This window comes from Gossypium hirsutum, chromosome D10, assembly GCF_007990345.1.
Source record: "Gossypium hirsutum isolate 1008001.06 chromosome D10, Gossypium_hirsutum_v2.1, whole genome shotgun sequence".
NCBI lineage: Eukaryota > Viridiplantae > Streptophyta > Magnoliopsida > Malvales > Malvaceae > Gossypium > Gossypium hirsutum.
Genome location: NC_053446.1, coordinates 37,666,931 through 37,675,758, shown reverse-complemented (window position 1 = coordinate 37,675,758; position 8,828 = coordinate 37,666,931). Strand labels below are relative to the sequence as shown.

Below are 8,828 nucleotides of genomic sequence, written 5' to 3'. Positions count from 1 at the left end.
AAGGACGATATGTGCCTTGTGTTTGAGTTTCGCAAATGAAAATGAAATATGAATGTGCCATGAATTATTGTTAGATGTGCATGATTAATTGAATGCTGTCCGGGCTAAGTCCCGAAGGCTTTGTGCTAAGTGAATATATCCGGACTAAGATCCGAAGGCCTTTGTGCGAGATACTAAATCCGGGTTAAGTCCCGAAGGCATTCGTGCGAGTTATTAAATCCGGGTTAAGTCCCGAAGGCATTCGTGCGAGTTGTTAAATCCGGGTTATGTCCCGAAGGCATTGTGTGAGTTACTAAAACCGGGCTATGTCCCGAAGGCATTTGAACGAGGAGCTATATCCGGTTAAATCCCGAAGGTACGTGATTTGGTAATGAATGAGCTTGCTGTAAAATTCCAGCGAATACTCGAAAAACATCCCAATATGGGGATATGTTACGTATGTGTTAAATTTAATCGAGCCCTTACAAATAAATGTTCGCTCAGTTGATAAACGAGCTACCGGCCTTCGGCTAAGTTAGTCTATTGTGTATGTACATAAGGGTTGTTAATGTTGTGAAGCAAGTTTGATATCGGTAAATTGCGTATTATGAAATATTCCATTTAGCCAAATGTGTGTTATTCTTTGTTTATGCTGGAATTCCTTGCTCAAACTTACTAAGCATAAATTGCTTACTCGTTACACTGCTCCTCTGTTTTATAGATTTTTGGTTCTCCAGCTATCGGACTCGGGATCTTGAAGTCGAAGTCGCCCACACTATCAAAGGCTGTTTTGGGTACTATTTTGGTTGAATCTTGATATGGCATGTATAGGACTACCCATTGTTGTTTTTCGAGTACTTTATGAAATGTATAAGTGTACAGCCATGCGAAAATGGCTTGTAGAAGTGGAGTATGGCATTAGACCATTCGTGTTTATGAATGTATAGATGGTTTCATGATGTAACTATAGTTGGAATGGAAGTGTTGAGCAAATGATCAGCCACTAGAATGGCTAAGTATGATCATATGTGGGCTTATGTATGACAAGGCCCTAGTTGGTCCATGAAACCCCAAATTAGGTAAGGTTTACTTTGAAAACAGAAGCTGATAGCAGCAGTGGTGTGGATTGGAAAAATCACAAGAATTCGTAGGAGTGGAATTAAATAGTGAATAAATTATGTAATCGAATCTTGATGAATCTACTTTCATATGGAAGTAACGAAACAATCATAGGAACAGTACAGTAAGAGATATTCGGGTTCTTGTGGAACAGGGCCAGAACAGTTTCTGGATTCCCTGTTCCGCCTTTGGAAATTAACTATAAATTGACCAGAGATAATTAGGGGTCATACCATATATGTATGGATTCCTCTCTGAGTCTAGTTTCCATAGAAACAAACGGCATCAGTATTGAAGCTCTGTGCAGAGAGATATCCAAGTCGTAATGGGAAAAGGTCAGTGTAGTCGACCCCTGTAACATGGGAGACTTTGACTAATAAACTGTACTAATTGGCCCGACCAAAAATTCTAGAAAAAATTACATAGGTGGGGACATGAGTCTAGTTTCAGGGAAAAATCACAAAACTGATTTTCAAGCTGTGAAACTCAAGATATGATTTTGAAGCGACTAGTACTCAGACTGGGCAGTGTCTGGAAAAATTTTTCAAAGTTTGTTAACATCTCGTGTCCGACTCCGGTGTCGGTCTCGGGTTCGGGGTGTTACAAAATCACTTCCAAAATCCCTAACTAAGCACATGCCCTCCCTCCTCCCTTTTTTCCCCAATTTGAAAATCTTCACCTCCGGCCCACCCTCCTCCACCAATCCACCTCCGGTCCTCCACGGCTGACGGCTCCACCCAATTCCAAAATTAGAGGTATGTTAACTTTTATTCCTTTCTTACACTGTATTTATATACGGTCTCAAAAGTCTTCAATGGGTTTCTCAGTTTTTGGACTTTCTTCCTTCTAGTACCTTGATTTGAGCTCTGCCTCTGCGAATCTTTCTAAAGCAATTGATTGGGTATAGGTAACATTCAAACTTCCCTCTTTTTTGGAGTTGCACTTGTCAGCTTGTGGTTTAGAAGACTACTCTCAACTCTCAAGCTAAAGTTGGAAAACCTGTATTGCACAAGCATGCCTTTCATTTTAATTGATGCTTTTATTTGTTTGGTACCTTTAGAAACAAAAACATACAAAATAGGTTTAGGATTTGATAGTCTTCTGTTTTTTATTTGTTCGTACATACATTAATAAATGGAGTCTCCCAATTACCTATACTGCTATACACTTGATCGGTTGATCCCAGTCTTGGTAAACAGCAGAAAGTCAGAAATTGTTGTTCTTTGTGTGTTTAAAATTTTGTATTTATAATTTTACTAAATGCAAAAAGTCAAATTCTTTCTTCTCAAATTTCAATTTTCATGGTTTAATTCTTTAAAGAACAAAGCTATGTTTTTGTATAAAAAAAATTTCACTTTGTTTATTCATCTTTTTTTTGTTTAAATTCTCTATTGAGATACTTTTGTTTTAACGAAATGCAGCAAGTCCATCGAAAAAAGGTGGGTTTTCTCTTTTCTTTTCAATGACTTACTTTTTTAATCCTTCTGGAGTTAACTTTAACCCAATAAAGTTGTCTTCTTTCCTAACCTTTTCGCTAAGTTGGTAATCTGAAACTTTGATTAGTTATAAAGGAATAATATTATTATCTGCTCAATGATTAGTCAATGTTTTTGCGCATATTTTCTAATCTTCCCTTTTATATGTTATGATGATTGTCAAAATTTTTGATACTGTGTTCACTTGTAGCTTGTTGGTTATGAGTTAAAATTTTAATATTGAGTAGTTTTTTCTTCTTTCCTGTTAGAGTATGATGCAGAAAATCCAAAAATTATCTCAAAATGCGAGCATCATTTTCACCTTGCATGTATTCTTGAATGGATGGAAAGAAGTGACACATGTCCTGTCTGTGATAACGTTTATCTTAAAACTACATTCATCTCTTATAAGTCAATAGGAATTATTCTATATAACCTAGCGAAATAACAATCCAGTTTTCTTATTATGCAGGAAATGATATTCAACCTACCCACCGATTAGTTTCCTTCTGCTTGATGGGCTCAGCTTTAGCTGCTTGAAGTTTGTTGCAAAGGTTACAACTTGCTAAACGCATCAGAATTTCAGTTTTTACTTTTTTCGTGTTTCATCATGTATTTAGTGGCACTGCTGCAGCCTACAGATTTGGCAATATTTTAGCTTCAAATTTCTTTTTCTTCATTTCCTTCTTAACAAATGAAAAGAAAAGGGGAAAGAAATGCAGAAAAAGTAAACAAAAACAGGTTTGGTACCATTTTAAAAGTTAATATTCATGGCCTATGTGTTACCCTAAATGTCTAGTTCAGGATGTCATTAGTTTCTACTCTCTGCCTTCACCAATGAGCGAGTACCTGAAGATGTATAAATTATGCTGGTTTGTAATGCCTTCTTTTTCTAGAAAATCCTGCTTAGTTGCCCAAAGCAGCACATTACCTCTCTTTATGTGTCTCTCTCTCACGCTCACACATATGTTTCCATGAGCCTGCAAATTCGTATATTGCAAATCGATATCACCCTTCTTTTGTTGAATTGCTTTTGTAAATGGGATTTGGTTTATATTCATCTATATTTTATCATCATGTGCAATTGTTTGCTGATGGCTGATGTGCTGCTGCTAGTGTCATCATTGAGTTTATTAAATTTCTTAAAATGGTGAGAATTTTATTTGTGCACTACAATGTGTTTTTCCTTTTATTCTTTTGAAATGAATACACTGGAATAGGCATTTTTTGTATTTTACATTACTCATGTACTGCATAAAATGTATGATTTTCACAACAAAGTTTGATCATTACAATTTTATTTAGGGATAAATCTCAAAACTACATATGAACTTTGATCCAATGTGCAATTTGATACAAACTTTGATTTGGTATGATGCAACTTAATAGGAAATTAAATGTGCTTCATTTCTATATCGTCTGCTTATTTTATACATCCAATGCTTGTTTTGTTCTTCATTGCATGCAAATGCTGGCCAAATTAGATGTTCTACCAAATAATTCTAAACATTTTCATATTTATTAAGTTTGATTTTAAACCAATTTTTGGTCATGGTTACTGATTGCAACAAATGTTTACTTGTAGATGAGTGATCCAAAGCGAGATGGTTTAACTCAAAGTTCACAAAATTCTTCCCCAAGTAGAGATGATCAAACAACAACCTAGGAAAATGTTCGAAAAAAGATTATTCCAAGGTCAGCTTGTTGGAACCATTTCACCAAATTTGTGACTGAAGAGGGGGAGAAGAGAGCAAGGTGCAATGCATGTGATGTTACTTACACAATGGAATCAACTTTGGGTTCTACAACGAATTTGAATAACCATTTAAAAGCATGCCTAAAAAGACCTCGAGGTAATAATTCTAATCCGAAGTAATCAGAATTAACATTTGTGAAGGTTAGCCAAGAAACAACGGATTTATCAACTTGGGTGTTTGATAAAGATGTTGTTAGAAAAGCATTGGTTCGTATGATAATTATGGATGAACTACCTTTTAAAATTATAAAGGGAGAGGGTTTCAAATACTTTCTTTCTATAGCATGCCCACGGTTTAGTCTTCCATCTCGTTGGACAATTAGAAGGGATTGTCTTGATTTATTTAACTCCATGAAGAGTGTGATGAAGAATTGTTTTGAAAAAGATATAAGTAGAGTTTGTTTCACAACAGACACTTGGACTTCATTGCAGAGGATATCTTATATGGTTTTAACAGCACATTGGGTGGATGATGAGTGGAGGTTGCAAAAAAGGATTATAAATTTTTGCCCAATATCCGCTCACAGAGGTGAAAGCATAGGTCAAGCCATTGAAAAATGTCTTCGAGATTGGGGGATTGAGAGGGTCTTCACTATTACAGTTGATAATGCATCCGCCAATTGTGTTGCCATTGAATATTTGAGAAAGAAATTGAATCATCGAAATGTTTCTGTTGCAAATGGAAGATTTATTCATATGAGATGTGTTGCACACATTCTTAATCTCATTGTGCAATACGGTATTAAGGATGCTTCTGTGTCTGTGGATCGAGTTAGAAGTGCTGTGAGGTATATAAGAGCATCACCATCGAGGTTGACAAATTCAACCAACGGGTAAAAGAAGAAATGATAGATAGTAAGGCTCAATTGTGTTTAGATGTGCCTACTAGATGGAACTCAACATATATGATGTTAAAGGTGGCCGAAAAATATGAGCGTGCATTTGATTCATATGTACGTGATGACCATAATTTTTTTCTTGACCTTACTGCTGGAGATGGAGTTCCTACATTTGATGATTGGGAAATTGTTTGAAAAATTAAAAAAGTATTAGAGCCTTTATATCATCTTACATTGAAGGTGTCTGGATCTTTGCATGTTACCTCTCATTCACTTTTTGAAGTATTGACGGATGTGCATTGTCTTTTTGATGGGTGGCAAGATTGTGGAGATCTAGACATAATTTCTATGACTTCCAAAATGAGAGAGAAATATAATAAGTATTGGGGTGAAGGAAACAAGATCAACATGCTAGTTTACTTGGCGGTCATCTTTGATCCGCGATGTAAAATGAGATTTTTGGACTTTGGGGTCAACTTGCTTTTTCCTAATGTTGCTAATGACATTATGAAAATGATTGATAAAGATTTGCATTGCTTGTTCAATGAGTATTCTTCTAATGCTGGGAGAATTGAATTGTTTAAAGCTAGATCTAGTTCTTCGATAAATCTTTGTAGTTCAATGGAAATAGATCAGTCAAAAATGAAAATAGGCTTGGCCAAACAAAAATACCTTAAGAAGAGGAAACAAGTTGGATTAGAAAGAAAATCTGAGTTGGATAGATATTTGGGTGAGGATGAAGAAGTAAACAATTCAAGTTCATTTGATTTACTATTATGGTGGAAAATGAACAATCCTAGATTCCCTAATCTTGCACAAATGGCTCGAGATATTCTTGCAATTCCTATCTCAACAGTTGCTTCGGAAAGTGCTGTAATGCCCAATTTTGACCTGGGCCCACTAAAAATAAATAGAACCAATAAAAAAAAGAGTCCAAATGTCCATTACATTGACCCAATTTGAAAGCCCAAAATTACATACCCAAAACCCACTAAACAGAGGCCCAGTACACCTAGCCTACTAACCTAAACCTAATGGCCCAATGGCCCAACACCTAGCCTAACCAAGACTGAAACTCTAGCAGCATTTGGCTTCCAGCTCCGCAGCTACCAAGGCCTTTGTCCCCACGTACCGAGCCTCTGCCCGTGTGCGCGCCTTCGCACGTGTGCCACTGCTGCTTGCTTTGCCTCTGTACATGCCACGTCCCCAGCCCTGCTCTCCGTACCTGCAAGAGATGAACAAACGCGCAGCAAAAAAAGCAGACAACAAACGAAAAGAGAAAAAGAAAATAAGAGAAACAGAAGGAAAAATTAATTGGTATTCTTTTCTTTTTATTTTTGGGTTATAAAAACCCCATCGATGTACCCTTTTTTGATACACACGCAATCTGAATACAAAAAAAATCAAAAACACCAAAAGGTGATTTCTGGGTCCTTCTTCCTTCTCTATTTTTCGCAGTTCTTTTTTATTTGAGATTCCATCAGGCGTTTATTAAAGAGGTAAATGGTAGCATAAAAAAGGGGAAAGAAAGTACCTCGCCGTCGAATCCTCGCTCTCTCTGTCGCCATCGGAGCCTGAGCAGGGGTTTAGAGATTCGTTTGAAGGATCGATGAGTAGAGCGACGGGGAAGGGGCTTTAATTTTTTTTATTTTATTTCTGACGGAAGTGTTAGGTTTTTCTTAGGTTTATTTTTGTTTTATTGGTGGGTTTTGAAACGTCGCCATTTGTAGCTAATGTGATAGCTTCAAAAAGGCATCGTCTGAGTGCCCTCGACTCGCGCGGTGACCCGACCCAAGGGAAGGATCCGCGCGTTTTGGGTCTGATGGGATTATTGCGCAACAAGCCCCTTCACATTCGGTTTTCATTCCAATCCAGTTTTTCTTCATTTTTTAATTATTACTTCAAATTTGATTTAAATTTCATCTAGATCCATGGTGAGACGGCGTCGTTTTCGCTGATGAGATTTGAACTTTTGGATTTATGTGGTCATTTGTTGTTTTGGTCCCTGAGTGTTGAATCGGTTGCTAATTTAGTTTGATTTTGTTTTCTTCTTTTAATTTTGGTTGTATTTTTAATTTTGTTCCTTTTTGTACTTAATTTTTAAATATATTTAGATCTTATTTTGATATATTATTTTAATATTTAAGTTTGATATCATTTTTAAACTTATTATTAATATAACTTTTAAGATACAATATATTATTTTTTTAAAATTGTGATTAATATTATGTAAATTCATCATACATTACTTTTCTTATTCATTAAACATTTTAAATAAAATTTTTAGTACATTAGTATTTAATCCAAATATAAAAATTTATGCGTTGATACTTTCATATTACATTATTATATATGTATGTAACTTTAGTAAATTATTTTGAAATATATTTGTATATATGTTTTAAATCTTATGTATAATTTATTTCTTGTAAAATACTCCCTTATATACTTTACTTATTTCAATTTTTTGTACGTATATTATCATACATATACTATTATAAAGTTATTTTTTTTATTTTGTATGTATCATTTGTTAAAATTAGCATATGTATATTATTTTGAGTTTCTTTTCATGCAATACGTATTTTAAAATTCATTCTTATATTATTATAGTATTCATTTTTCTAGCCTTTTTGATATATTCCAATATTCATTTTTTAGTCGAAAGCTTGTTATATTTTATTTATGTTATTTCGTTTGGCACTCCTTTTAAAATTGACTATTAATTCATTTAGTTGTTGAATGTTGATATTTGTGTTTGCATAATGTGAGTTTAATATTATTGCCCGCAGGGGTATTATATTATATATTCGTATATATTGGCTATTGACGATTATTAGTATACTTTAGCCTATCAATTATTGTTCCGTGTCGTACATTAACATCCCATCGCATTTTTTTAATATATTTGGTTTCATTAAAGTACCAAAATTATTTTTATAATTTTCAAAAGGGCCTAACATTTGTAATTCTCAAGAGAATCGTGCCTAACTTACTGGGCTTCAATTCTTCTCGATGAATTTAGATAATCAAGTGTTGTTTTATTAAAACTATACAATTGTTAAAATAAAGTTCTTAAGATTTCAAAATGTTGAATCCTAACTTATTGGATACAACGTTTTATTATCTCAATAAAGGCAATGTTTGATGTTTAGGAATATCGAGAAATTGAACCCTAACTTGCTGGATTCCAATTTCTCGATTGACTTAGATAATCAAATAACCTTCTTAAAACATATGATTTTCATAAAAAAAGGAGATAAATTTAATTTTGAGGATTTAAAATGTTGCACTCTAACTTACTAAGTGTGACGATTTATTTCTTTGAAATAAGTGAGTCTCATCGTCCAATTCATTTTACTCAAATTTTCTTTTCAAAGGATCGTATTTTAAAATCTTTTCAAAATTTCGACATTAAGACATTAAACAATCGATTCGGTACCAATTTTGGGCGTTACGAGGGTGCTAACCCTTCCTCGTGCGTAACCGACTCCTGGACCTTTTTCTCAAATCTCGCAAACCTAAAATTTATTTTTAATGGTGAACCGATCACACCTTAATAAAAGATCGGTGGTGACTCCCTTTTTCGTTTTTACAAGTCGATCCTCTTTTTTTTTCTTTTTCAAAAAAATGGTTTCGACAAGTGCATTTAGCACGGGT

General features: G+C 34.5%; 1 long non-coding RNA gene across 1 annotated transcript; it reads left to right on the top strand.

The window, feature by feature from the left end:
- The first annotated feature begins 1,960 nt into the window (after positions 1-1,960).
- LOC107916068 (uncharacterized) lies at positions 1,961-3,358 on the top strand. The gene is made up of 2 exons (XR_001689368.2): positions 1,961-2,099; positions 3,046-3,358. It is a non-coding gene; the product is annotated as an uncharacterized lncRNA (long non-coding RNA).
- The last annotated feature ends 5,470 nt before the right edge of the window (positions 3,359-8,828 follow it).